Raw genomic sequence first — 13,366 nt, 5'->3', positions numbered from 1 at the left:
CACACTAAAAAGTTTTCCTGAAGGGAAAAGGCTCGAGCAAAGAATCTTGGCTCAAGCTTTTTTGGCTGTGCTCGAGCTTTTTGGGAAAGGCTCGAGCAGGAATTTCATACTTAGCCAATTATTTTTCGAAGTATCTTTTTCTATTAACACTTAGAATATTTTTGGACTTTTTCTTCAGGGTGCTCGATCACCTTAGCTGGAGTGCTCAAGCAGAAAGATTTCTGCTCGAGCTTTTTCGTTTCTGCTTGAGCTTTTTGGGAAAGGCTCGAGCTCTAGCAACTGGAATTTTTGAAGCGTCTTTTTATCTTCCCATGGGGGTTTATGCTCGAGCTCTTTGGAAAAGGCTCGAGCACTTTGGCCTTCTAGGCGAGCTACAGGTGCACAATCCCACTTCGCCTAGGTGTTGATGGGGCAAGTAGTATATGTAGATTCAACACTAGTCTATGGCACAACGTATTTTAAAGCCGTGATGGCAGTGAACCCACCAGAAATTCAAAGTTAACTGTACTTAACCTGGAGTAGTACTAGGATGTGTGGCCCCCTAAGAAGTCTCTGGTCCGAGGGATCGAGTCAAAATTGGACAATATTGTGTCTGCTAAGGGTGAGGGTTGTTACAGACTGATACTTCTTCGGCAAGAGCAGTAACGTGTGCAATTGGGTAACAAATAATTAAAAGACTATTTTTAGTCTTTTAGTTTCATTTAAAATTTATTTATAAATATTAATATATAATTGATAGGAAAAATTGTAAAATTGCACAACTCCATTAATAAAGTAAACGGCGTCACATTACACATCACACATCACATATAGGGGTGATAGGTGAAATATTGAAACTTGGAGGGGTGTAAGTGAGATATTGGCAAAGGTCACGAAGTGCAGGTGAAATTTATCCTTAAAAATTATTGGTGGGGCAATTTAGACCCAAATGTATTGAGAGTTTGTCAAATATGAAAATATAGCAACCATAAAAGTAGCCCCAAAAGGGATTCCAGCGAGCATCAAAGCATGTGAACAATGGCCTATGCGCATGTGTTTAGGTTCGGCATAAATAAATCATTTTCCAATATATTTTCTTAACGACCATTACAACGTTCAATGTGCCACAAGTAACTTTGAAGCACTCACATGGACAAGAACATTCAACAACTTAAGAAGTTCTTGTTAAGTTCCTATATGTACGTTTTTTTTTTCTTTTTCTTTTCTTTTTCCCTTTTTTTTTTTTTTTTTTTTTTTTTTTTTTTTAACATGGTCGCTTTTACAAAAATTGTCATCCATTTAATTTTCCGGAAGAAAAATCAAAGCCGATTAAAGACTTTCGACCATATATCCTGTCACGTTCCTAATCTCCTCCTCTCTCCACTCTGTTATGAGCTTTATATCAAATATAATCACATCCTTACTGAGTTATTGTAATATATATATATATATAGTTTGGTCGTGAAGAAACTTTTAGATCGAATACAACTTTCTAAGGACGTTTGAAAGGTGTTTGGCCAACGATCACGGGCAGGAGGAAAACAATAACGACGTACTGCTCTGCTGCTCAGAACATTCACCTGATTGTTAGTTGGTATGTGGCTTATTATTTGAGCCTAACGAGTTGGTTGCTCTTTGTTAACTCAGGTATACAACTAAGCTTCGTCTTTCTATTATTTTAAAGACACTGCTTATCGATCTCATATTTGATCATTTGCCTCTATTTCTATATTTCTGCATCCTAGTCATATCCAAATATCTAATCACGAAGAGAGAATTGGTCTTGCTTATTTTAAAATTTGTTCGCTGTGTGCTAGAATGCAACTTTACCCAATCTGTCAACCTAGATACTCGTATACAAACTTTATCATATGTGTTGCCCAAAGAATTGGGTCTTTTGGCAAACTATAGGAAATTTTCCAATTGAGAGATTTGTGCTCAAATATAAACCGATTAAAAGATTTGTGTAAAGATTGAAATTAAAATTAAATTAAAAATTGAAATTAAAATTAAAATTAAAAATTGAAATTAATTTTATCAATCACCAAAAAAAATTAGCTAATGGAAAGGCAATGCAAGTGCAATATCAAAAAGCACAAACTAAAGACAACGTAGATTGTTCATTTTATCGAATACTAGTGTGCAACAAGATTTTAGCAAATTAAAATGTAAATATAAGCGCTATTACTCCAAGCAGCAATATACTCTATTTCGCAAAACAAATCTACTCAATCCAAGCATACATCCCATCCTCCCTTTTACTGTACATAATAATAAGAAATCTCATGACATCTTCATAGAATTTACAATTAATGAGAGATTTATCAAATAATCAAACACTTGCGTGCAAGTGAAGGTAAATAAGCTAAATCTAGCAAATGACCATTCAAGTTTAAGTGCGATATGTTGGGTTTTATTTCAAATAAAAATCATGTAGAAATCAAGTTGTAATTAATTAAAGAGTAATTTAGATATCGTACCTGATTAGAAGATTAAACTTTTGATATATTTTGAGAATTCCTTAGTGCCATTTGAGAGATCTGAAAAATTAGAGCGTTTTACCCTCTTCTGAAAGTTGTCGATACGATATGACTGAATAAGGGTTTTAAAACCCCTATATATAACAACAATAGGGGGGGACAACTTTTCTATAAACAAGCATATCTAAGTCTCCCTTCCTATCATGGAAACTTAGATATCAATGGTTAGAAATAAATCACACCAAATAAGTTGGAAAACCACAATCCAACGGTATAAAACCATACTCCCAATTAGACCACCAAATTGGAAAGTACAAACCCAATCCATCAAGTATCAATAATCACATTGCAATCCTACTTTAGAAAGCGTAGTGCGCAGGACCATAAAATAATTTTTATTGTTTAAATATATATATTTATATATATATATATATAAATTCCAACAATCTCCCACTTGGTCCATGCACTCTCAGTTTTATAAAATAACACTATGGATTGCAACACACTTTATAAAAGTCGAGTGGCCACTCATTTTTATTTAGAAAACACAATTATCGAAATTGATGGATTGAAACTTTAGAACACTGTCCTCCATAAATTTCCTCAATAGTGGATCATGAATGCGTAGACAAGTAATATATTAGTTTAAACAGTTCTATGGTCTCAAAACCGATTCCATCTAGGATTCAAGCAAATATAGTGGTTTTACTGTACTTCATCAGATATGCAAACTGCATGTGATCTAAACGCACACCTCACTATCCGTCCTGCTTCATACCATCGCGGTATGTCACCTGAACATATTACAGCAAACCGCCAACCTTCTGTTCAGTGTGAGGGTTTACCGATATGGAGCCAATCTCATATCTAACCCAAGCTATCCTCATAGAGCGTTAACACTCCCACATGTAAACTTTAGTAGTTATGTTTGGATTTACCAATGTGGTGCCAATTTCACATCTAGCCCAAACAACTTCATGAGTACAATACCACTCTCAGGTAACAAGAATAACACGTGCACATATCATATACAACAATGTAATAATAATAATAATGATGCATCATAACTTTATTTTCATGCAAATAACTGTCACCAGAATGTGTAAATAAACTGAAAGAAACAACTACAATGTAACATGATATAATAGAGAAATCAGACATCATAACATAATGACTCTTGAATACCTATCCGAATCACGTGCTCTTTAAATATTTTTGGCTGAAGACCTTTAGTGAGAGGATCTGCAATCATCCTTGCTGTATCTATATGGGGAACCTCAATAATACCTTGTTTAACCTTCTCGCACACGTAAAGGTACTTTACATCTATGTGCATATTACGCTTGGTCAATTTTTCATTTTTCACATATTTTGTGACAGCTTCATTATCACAGAAAATTATCAAAGGCTTGTGTATGGAGTCCACAACCTTTAAATTCGCAATAAACTGTTTCAACCACATAGCACATTTGGTCACTTCATAACAACTGATCAACTCTGCATACATAGTTGAATCTGCGATAATAGATTGCTTAGAGCTTTTCCATAATACAGCTCCCTAAGCCAACATAAAAATATATCTAGAAGTGGATTTTCTACTACTCGAACAACCTGCATAGTTCGAATCAGAATAACCAACTATCTCTAAACAATCTGATTTCCTGTACATTAAGATAAACTCTTTTGTTCTCTGAAGATACCTCAAAACTTTCTTCACTGCCCTCCAATGAGCAATACCCGGATTTTGCTAAAATCTTCTAAGTATCTCAACCATATAACTAATATCTGGTCTAATGCACGTCATAGCGTACATCAAACTTCCAACTGCAGACGCATATGCAACAACATCAATTTTAGTTTTCTCAATCTGATTCTTAGGACATTGTTCCTCTGAAAAAATATCCCCTTTTACAACTGGAACCTCACCAGGTGCACAATTTTCCATCCCAAAATTTTTAAAAATTTTATTAATATATGTCTTTTGAGATAAACCAAGTGTTCCTGTCGTGTGATCTCTATGGATCCTAATACCCAAGACAAACTCAACATTGCCCATATCCTTCATATCAAAATGACTTGATAAAAAATTCTTCGTATCATGTATCGCATGAATGTCATTACTAGCTAGTAAAATATCATCAACATATAAGACAAGAATAATAAAATGACTCCCACTGACCTTGAGATATATGCATTTGTCTCCAACATTCTCCTTAAACCCATAGCTAGTAATCACTTCATCAAATTTCAAGTACCACTTTCGTGAAGCTTGTTTGAGCCCATAAATTGATTTCTTTAATTTACACACTTGATGTTCATGTCCCTTAACCACAAAACCTTCAGGTTGAGACATGTATATCTCTTCCTCAAGGTCTCCATTAAGGAATGCTGTTTTCACATCCATCTGATGGAACTCAAGATCATAATGTGCAATAATAGCAAGAATGACTCTCAAAGAATCATTTGATGAAACTGGAGAGAAAGTCTCAGAGAAATCAACACCTGGCTTTTGCTTGAAACCTTTAGCCACCAATCTAGCTTTATATCTATCAACATTTCTAAGTGAATCCCTCTTGGTCTTAAAGACCCATTTGCATTCCACCACATTGCGATCTGTAGGTAAATCAGCAAGCTCTCACACCCCATTAACATCTATAGAATACATTTCATCTTTCATAGCATCTATCCAACTAGAAGATTCATGACTCTCCATGGCTTCATTAAATGAAGTTGGATCCTCATGCTCGCCAATGTCAACCTCACTAACATACACCTCAAAATCATCAGGTATAGCGGATCTCCGAGTTCTAGAAGATCTTCTAAGTTGATCAGGCTTAGAAAGTGGAATAAAAGTTGAAGCAAGAGGCTGCATACGAGGAATAGCTGAAGGGTGGGACTAGGAGCTCTGAATGGAATCACTGAAGCTGGAATTAAATCTGTAGTAAATGGAATAGGCATAGAAGATTGCTCCTCTATAAAAATAAAATAAAAAATACGATGATCCAAACTCCCACTAGATTCGTCATTCTCAATAAATTTTGCATGACTGGTCTCAACAATCTCCAAAGGTCTCGAGGGACAATAAAATCTGTAACCAAATGATCTCTCAGGATACCCAATGAAATGACAAGTAACAGTACGAGGATTAAGCTTCTTAATATCAGGATTATACAACTTTGCCTCCGCAATACATCCCCACACATGCAAATGTCGAAGACTAGGTCTACGACCTGTCCAAAGCTTGAAAGGTATTTCAGGGGTTGCTTTACATAGCACCCTATTAAGAATATAAACTGCCGTTTTAAGAGCTTCTCCCCAAAAATTCTTAGGTAGTGAAGAATGGCTCATCATATTACGAATAGCATTTTGATAGGTGCGGTTTCTCCTCTTTCCAACTCCATTTTGTTCAGGAGAACCAGGTGTGGTATACTGTGGCACTATACCTTGCTCCTTGAAGTACGTGACGAAAGGACTATGATTCACACCCTCCTGGTCCATTCTCCCATAATACTCACCACCTCAGTCCGATCTTACAATTTTAATCTTTTTGCCTAACTGGTTTTCAACTTCAATTTGATAGATCTTAAACATGTTAAGTGCATCGGACTTTTGGTGTATTAGGTACAAATAAGCATACCTTGAGAAATCATCAATAAAGGTAATAAAATACCTTTGTCTTCCTCGAGAAGCGGTAGGAAACGGACCACAAATATCTGTGTGAATAAGATCCAAAAGACTAGATGACCGACTAGCCTCAAAGTTGCGTTTCTTCTGCATCTTCCCCTTCACACAGTCAACACATAAATCAAAATCTAAAAAATTTAGTGGTTTTATAATCTCATCCTTGACCAAGCGTTCAAGTCTCTTTCGAGAGACATGCCCCAATCTCCTATGCCACAACATAGATGAATCCTCTATAATAAAAGCACGTTTTGATCCGGAAGGTATTGAATCCACAGAAAAACAAGAAGTAGGTACATGAGAATTATCCAACAATAACTTATATAAACCATCAATTAAACAACCATGTCCAACTATATTATTACCATAATGAATAGTAATTGAATAGTAACTGATCCATCACCAAAAGAAAATCGAAAACCGAAAGCATTAAGTCTTGAAACTGAAAGTAAATTACGCCTAATAGTTGGAACATAAAAAACATCCTGAAGCTCTAAGGAAAAAACTAGTGTGTAACACTAGCGAAATCGTCCCAACAACAGCAACATGAATTACAGCAGCATTACCCAACACCAATTTCTCCTCAGCCCTGGGTTTTCTCTGGCTTCGAAGTCCCTACTTTATTTTTCTTTAACCAATTTTTGTAGCTGTAGCAGTCCTTCCTTTGATGTCCTTTCTTTTTACAGAACCAACATTCATCATTCGCATTTGCATACTCAATGCCTTTTCCTTTGTTGTCCTGCTTTCCATTTTTCTGAATTGCCTGATTCCCTTTCTTGCCACCTTTCCACTTGAAGTTATTCCTGCTTTTACTGCTTATGGCAAGATGAGCTGCCTCAAATTTAGCACCCTTGAGCCCTATTCCTCGGTCACACAAAGTGCCAATAGCTAATTAATGTCCCTTTTTGTCTCTTGTGAATTATAATTTACCTTGAAAGCATCGAAAGATCTAGGTAGAGAGTAGATCACCATGTGGACCAATAATTCATCATCAAATGTGATTCCCTGCTCCCTGAGACCATTAACCAGCTTGCATATCTTATAGATATGCTCCCTCACTGAACCACTGCCATCATAACTGGTTGACATAAGTTGTGTCAAATAATAATACTGAAGTTGCTTCTTGGTACCCATGAACTGCTTCTTAAGTAAATCAAGAAGTGCCTTGGCAGTATCAAATACAGGAATACCACCACGAATAGTCTCATCAATAAAAGCACGGATCAACCTAATGGCCATGGTATTAGCTTTAGTCCACTTAGCATGCAATAACTTTACTACTTCAAAAGACTCTTCAATGATTGCAGCGGGTTTCTCCTCATAAAGTACAAACTCATAATCCAAGAAACCCAACATAATATCAACACTTGTCCTCCAAGTAGTATAGTTTGAACCATTCAATGGTTCAATCCATGTGAGCTATCTTTGAATAGCGGAAGCGTCCATAACTGTAATACATGTTATATCAAATAACATAAAAATGAACATATAAAATAATATGTTACAGGTTTAGGGATTATTACTTTAATTCGTGCTTGGGGTTTTAAGCCAAATTTATCAGGGTGTTTTACTATATGCAAAACCGTCCACCCTACGAGAATATATAAAATGCCATCTAAAAAACACCTTTTGGCAGAATTTTAGATTTTATTTTATCCCAAACTTGCAATCAAATCGCACATAAACCTATTTGATTATACTTGAATTGTTGCTAAACACTTCCACTACCTTTTGGCAAGAGGGTTATTTAGTTATAATCTAGGCACTCTCAAATATTCTACTCACTTATCCCACACTAAGACATTGATTACCTTTTGGCAGAACAAATACCCTCATATAGGTAAGTGCACTATGAGACCTCAATAAAACCAATGTTTTAAAATTTCAAAAATAATAACCTCTATGAACGTGTCACTTTTAAGCAGGCATCACTCACTTTGACTATTAATTTTGAAACGGTCACTTTACCGATCCTCATAAACCCCAATGAAAGACCTTATCTTTAGAAGTTTCATTTTAATCAAATTCAAATTTATTTATTTAATGTACATAAACTAAACCAAACCAAAATATGACACAAATATCATAAAATTAGGTCATGTAATTTCATCACCATTATATGGGATTACTATCAATTAGTTAGTGAGAGATTAATAAATAATATATAAAATTACTACCTCATATATATGAAATAATTTAAAGACTTAATTAAATATTCAAAACCATATATCTTTCTATATATTGTGTTTCGAAATAACTCACATAACAACATAACAACATATAAATGAAACCGCTAGATATATATATATATATAGCATAACAAACTTGTTGTTTAAAACCCTCGTTCGGCGTGCACAAAAAATTTCATACAAACTGATTGCATACAGTCTCGTTCGACGTGCACAAGAATTATCATACAAATTCATTGCATAAAACAAACTCTAAGAATCTACATACAAATTGATTGCATACAATCTCGTTCAGCGTGCACAAGAATTAACATACAAATTGATTACATAAAACAAACTCCAAGAAGCTGTATACAAACTGATTGCATACAATCTCATGCACAAGAATTAACAACATACAAAAGAATCCTACTGATTAGATATATATGAATCAATTGATTGGTTAAACAACAATTATTACAATATGCAATTAATTCATATTAAAATCATATTCGGAAAACAAACACAAAACCGATCCAAACAGTACAAAACTCATGTACACAATTTGGAATCAAATATAAATTTATTTATTTATCCTGTCCTTAATTTAAAATAATATATAATGTGAATTCAATTCACTGATCTTAATTTCTACAAACCCTAACCTTGCTCTGATACCAATTGTTGGGTTTTATTTCAAATAAAAATCATGTAGAAATCAAGTTGTAATTAATTATAAAGTAATTTAGATATCGTACCTGATTAGAAGATTAAACTTTTGATACCTTTTGAGAATTCCTTAGTGTCATTTGAGAGATCTGAAAAATTAGAGCGCTTTACCCCCTTCTGAAAGTTGTCGATACGATAGGACTGAATAAGGGTTTTAAAACTCCTATATATAACAACAACAGGGGGGGGACGACTTCTCTACAAACCAGCATATCTAAGTCTCCCTTCCTATCATGGAAACTTAGATATCAATGGTTAGAAATAAATCACACCAAATAAGTTGGAAAACCACAATCCAACGGTATAAAACCATACTCCCAATTAAACCACCAAATTAGAAAGTACAAACCCAATCTATCCAGTATCAATAATCACATTGCAATCTTACTTTAGAAAACGTAGTGCGTAGAACCATAAAATAATTTTTATTGTTTAAATATATATATATAAATTCCAATACGATATTCAAAAATAAGGAGAGATAAGGGTAGAGAGATGCAAAGACAAAGAACACCAAGTCTTTACATTTTCGGCACCACCACTTATGTCCATGCCCCAAGAGTACCCCTTGAGGATTTTCAAAATCCACCATCTCACTTCTCCTTCGCTAGTAGGCTAAGAGATTATCCACTCTCTTTCACAGGTGGAGGGCAAACCTTTACAACTTTCTTTCATGGATAGAGAGCAACCTTTACAATGATCTCAAAAGATAGATGAGAGATGATGTTCAACAAGAGAAATCCCTCAATGGATAGATATCAATATAAGCACAAAATCTAGGGTTATAGATGATGCATTCAAGAGAAAGCTCAACTCTAGGTTTTCAAGATGAACCACAATGAATGATTTGCCAGATTAGGCTCAATGGTGGTTCCTAGGATATTCAAATCTAAGCTCATTGATAGATCTTACCTACAAGGGATGTTCTACCAACAAATGATTTACAAATCTAGGCTTCATAGTTGATCTTGCGTACAAGATAGATTCAAATTTATGCACAATGATGGGTCTCTCTATTGCTCTCTTGCACACCCAAAATGTCAATGAAATTGGGTATTTGTAACCCTTTAAGATTTATGACCATTGACGAACTTTAGAACATGTTTGGGAACACTTAAATCTGACTTTTAAATCATCCTCGAACATGTAGACATCTAGTATATCCATATTATTATTATTTTTATCTGGACAAAAAACACTACTCACACACACTTTGTTCCATGAAGATTTGAACCGGTGTGAACATATTTTCTGTCTGAAAGAGAAAAGTCCCACAATTGTGACCCTCTATTATTCCTTGCAATGCCAAATTTTAGGAGAGAAGAAACATTCCAATTAATCTAAGTTCTCTATTTTTTTTTTCTCTCTCTCTCTCTCTTTAATTATTTATTTTAGACTAGGAAGAATTAAGAACCGGTTCAAATAGTCAAACAAAATTATTTGACTAACAAAAGTCAAAGCCGAGTAAAGACTTATACCATATTATCTCACCAACCTATAATAGTGTTTGCCCAAGGCATATCAAAATTTAGTGACATTCTTATTGTAATCTCTCTATAGTTTGTTTGTTTGTGAAGAAACTTTTAGAATACAAACTTTCTAGGGACATTTTAAAGATGTTTGGCCAAAGATCAGGCAACAAGAAGGACTCATTGGCTCATTGCTCTACTTCTTACCATATTCACCTGCTTGTTAGCTGGTATGTGATTTACTGCTTATTTAAGCTTAATGAGTTGGTTATTCTTTGTTTAACTCAGGTGTATAACAAAGCTTCCTTTTTCTATTTTATTTTATTTTTTATTTTTTATTTTTGTTGAGTGGAAATGAAAAGGCCTATTTAATGATGAACAATAGAAATAATTGATGGGTTCTTCATAGAATGCCTTGAATTAATTTTCTTGTATTGTTTATATGCTCTCAAGCCAGTTTTCTAGTTGAGAAAGACACAAAAAGAACTATATATATATATATATATATGTCTTTCTATCTAAACACTCATTAAAATATATGGGCTTGACTATAATAGAGAGATTTTAGTCTAAAAGAACTTAGTATATACTGTATAAGTGAAAAGAATTAAAAGGATAATAGGTTCAATATAAAGAATAATAAATTTGATGACAATTTTTGTCCTAACAAGATTCAACGATGGAATTTTTTATTGATAGCTTTACATCATGATTAATTTATTGAGCAAATGGATGCAAATACTTTTTTTTTCTTTTCCTTTTTCCATTTATTTGGAAACTAAAGTAAGGAATATATGGAGGGTTGATAATAAGGTTGGATAGACGTTGGAATTCAATTTCCATCATCAATCTGAAAAAGAAAAAGGTAAGAGAAGGAGAGGGCGATAAAAAATAAGTTATTAGAAATGACGTCAAACATAGTACGTGAAAAAGAATGGAGACAGCGAGTTCACGTGGTCTGACACATATTTGCATAGGATTAAGGCAAAGATGATAATAATTATTAGATAAATATGAAAGGTGGACATCAATCTAAAACTGTTATTGAAACACCCCAAACCTGTTCCAAACATACATTACAAGATCTACCTTCCTATAATAACATTGTACATACATCTAAACGAACATTCATGATTTTCCCGAATATATATACATCCCAAAATATAAGTCCTTAGAGTCCATTAATTACATGCCGTAAAGGAAAGTGTGCTAAAGATACAAGTTTACATTTTACATGACTTTTACATGATTACAACATATACATTGATACAAAACAAAAAATGTCACGAAAGCTAGTCCAAGTCAATCTAGGCTTGTGGAGGGAGGTCCTCGACAACCTCTTTTCCGTGTCTTGAAAAAAAATTATAATAATGATGGAGTGAGCACAACAGCCTAGTAGAAATTGTCTAAAATGCACTCTTTAATACTTCCATGAATCCACACAAAGAATAGCTATAAGTAAAGGGGTCATGCTTACCCGGGAAAAATAACTAAAAATGTAATTAAATACAGTGCAATAAAATGCAATGTAATGTCACCTCCGTTTTACAAACTTCCCATCCAACTAAAATGCAATGTAATGTCACTCCCCGTTTTACAAAATTCCCATCCAATGGCTCAGTTGTTAAACTGTTAATGTAACCCGGCCCGAGGTAACCCCGCGGCGCCGCGAGAGGAGGATTGGCCACTATCCCTGACCTAAGGTAACCCCTTAGCGTCACTTGCGGTCTAGTAACTCAACCACATGCAAGACAATTCCCTACGTCGCCTCTAGGTCCCATTAACGACACAGACAGAAGGTAACTCCTTGCTGCTCAGTTTTCACGAACTTTAGTTCAAAACATTTCCCAAAAAAAATTTCAATTTGCTTTCACTTCAAAACTCCTCCTTAACAAATCAGTTTTGTCCCATTACTTCCCAATGCAATGCATGATTGACACATGCTTCACAATATTATAATACCACATCATTACTCATATCGAAATCCAATTCTATAAACATACTTCGGTAACAAATTTTATCATGGCAGTAAGCTTCATAATAACATACTATTACAGCCTTCAAGAAATCAACATAAGCATGTTGTCATCTAATCTATTCAACATAAAAGTTATATTAGACATAGAAGACATATAGAAATTCTATGGATATACTTTGGCAGCAAAGTTATCATGCAACATGTTTCAAGGACATTAGGATTACTAGAATTTCAGCTTTATGCACATAAACACAAATAACATTTTAAGAGCTCAAATTCCATATTTAAAACACATAACACATCATTTCTGTCTAAGCTACAAAATTTCAGATTTTAATTACACAACATGCTTGTAAAGAAAGCGTAATTCAAGTCATATAATGGTTCAATTTAAAGGATTTAATTCACAAGGAAACAAAGGGTGTGAGGGTTAGAACAACCCCTACCATAACATGCAAAGCCTTACAAGGACTGCCCCCAAATTTCTAAGTCCAAGCTCAACAAATGAAAATTTAAAACCACCAATGAAATGAGGAAGGCAAAAGGAAGAAAATCCTCTTAAGGAGCACAACCAAAATCCCACTTCTAAGGGGATTTTTGAATTTCAGATTTGAAGAAATGGGTCAAATTTCTACATCTCTCTTAAGGTCATTTCTCTCTTCTATGGCAGCCTCAACATTCCTTTATAAATTACCCAAAATCAAGCTTAAAAAAAAATGGCAACAATGGAGGAAGGAAATGGGTTTTGATAAAAAAAAAAAGGAAGAAAATAAAAGAAGGAAGAAGAAGAATAGGAAAAAAAGAATTGCTGAAGTAGCTACATGAAAGTGCTCAGCTACTGCATGTACTGAACATGCCATGTGTCTATACATGTGTCAAGCC

At 34.3% G+C, this 13,366-nt stretch overlaps 1 long non-coding RNA gene across 1 annotated transcript in view; it reads left to right on the top strand.

Moving 5' to 3' along the window:
• The first annotated feature begins 1,023 nt into the window (after positions 1 to 1,023).
• LOC132311226 (uncharacterized) overlaps positions 1,024 to 13,366 on the top strand; it is a 28,463-nt gene continuing 16,120 nt past the window's right edge. Inside the window, exon 1 of the long non-coding RNA XR_009482882.1 lies at positions 1,024 to 1,626. This is a non-coding gene — a long non-coding RNA (uncharacterized LOC132311226). The remainder of the gene's footprint in view (positions 1,627 to 13,366) is intronic.

The sequence above is a fragment of the Cornus florida genome, unplaced genomic scaffold (assembly GCF_030987335.1).
Source record: "Cornus florida cultivar Cherokee Brave unplaced genomic scaffold, ASM3098733v1 CherokeeBrave_3.0.0_Hap2_Chr06, whole genome shotgun sequence".
In the NCBI taxonomy this organism is placed as follows: Eukaryota; Viridiplantae; Streptophyta; class Magnoliopsida; order Cornales; family Cornaceae; genus Cornus; species Cornus florida.
This window is presented reverse-complemented; position numbering and strand designations above follow the sequence as displayed.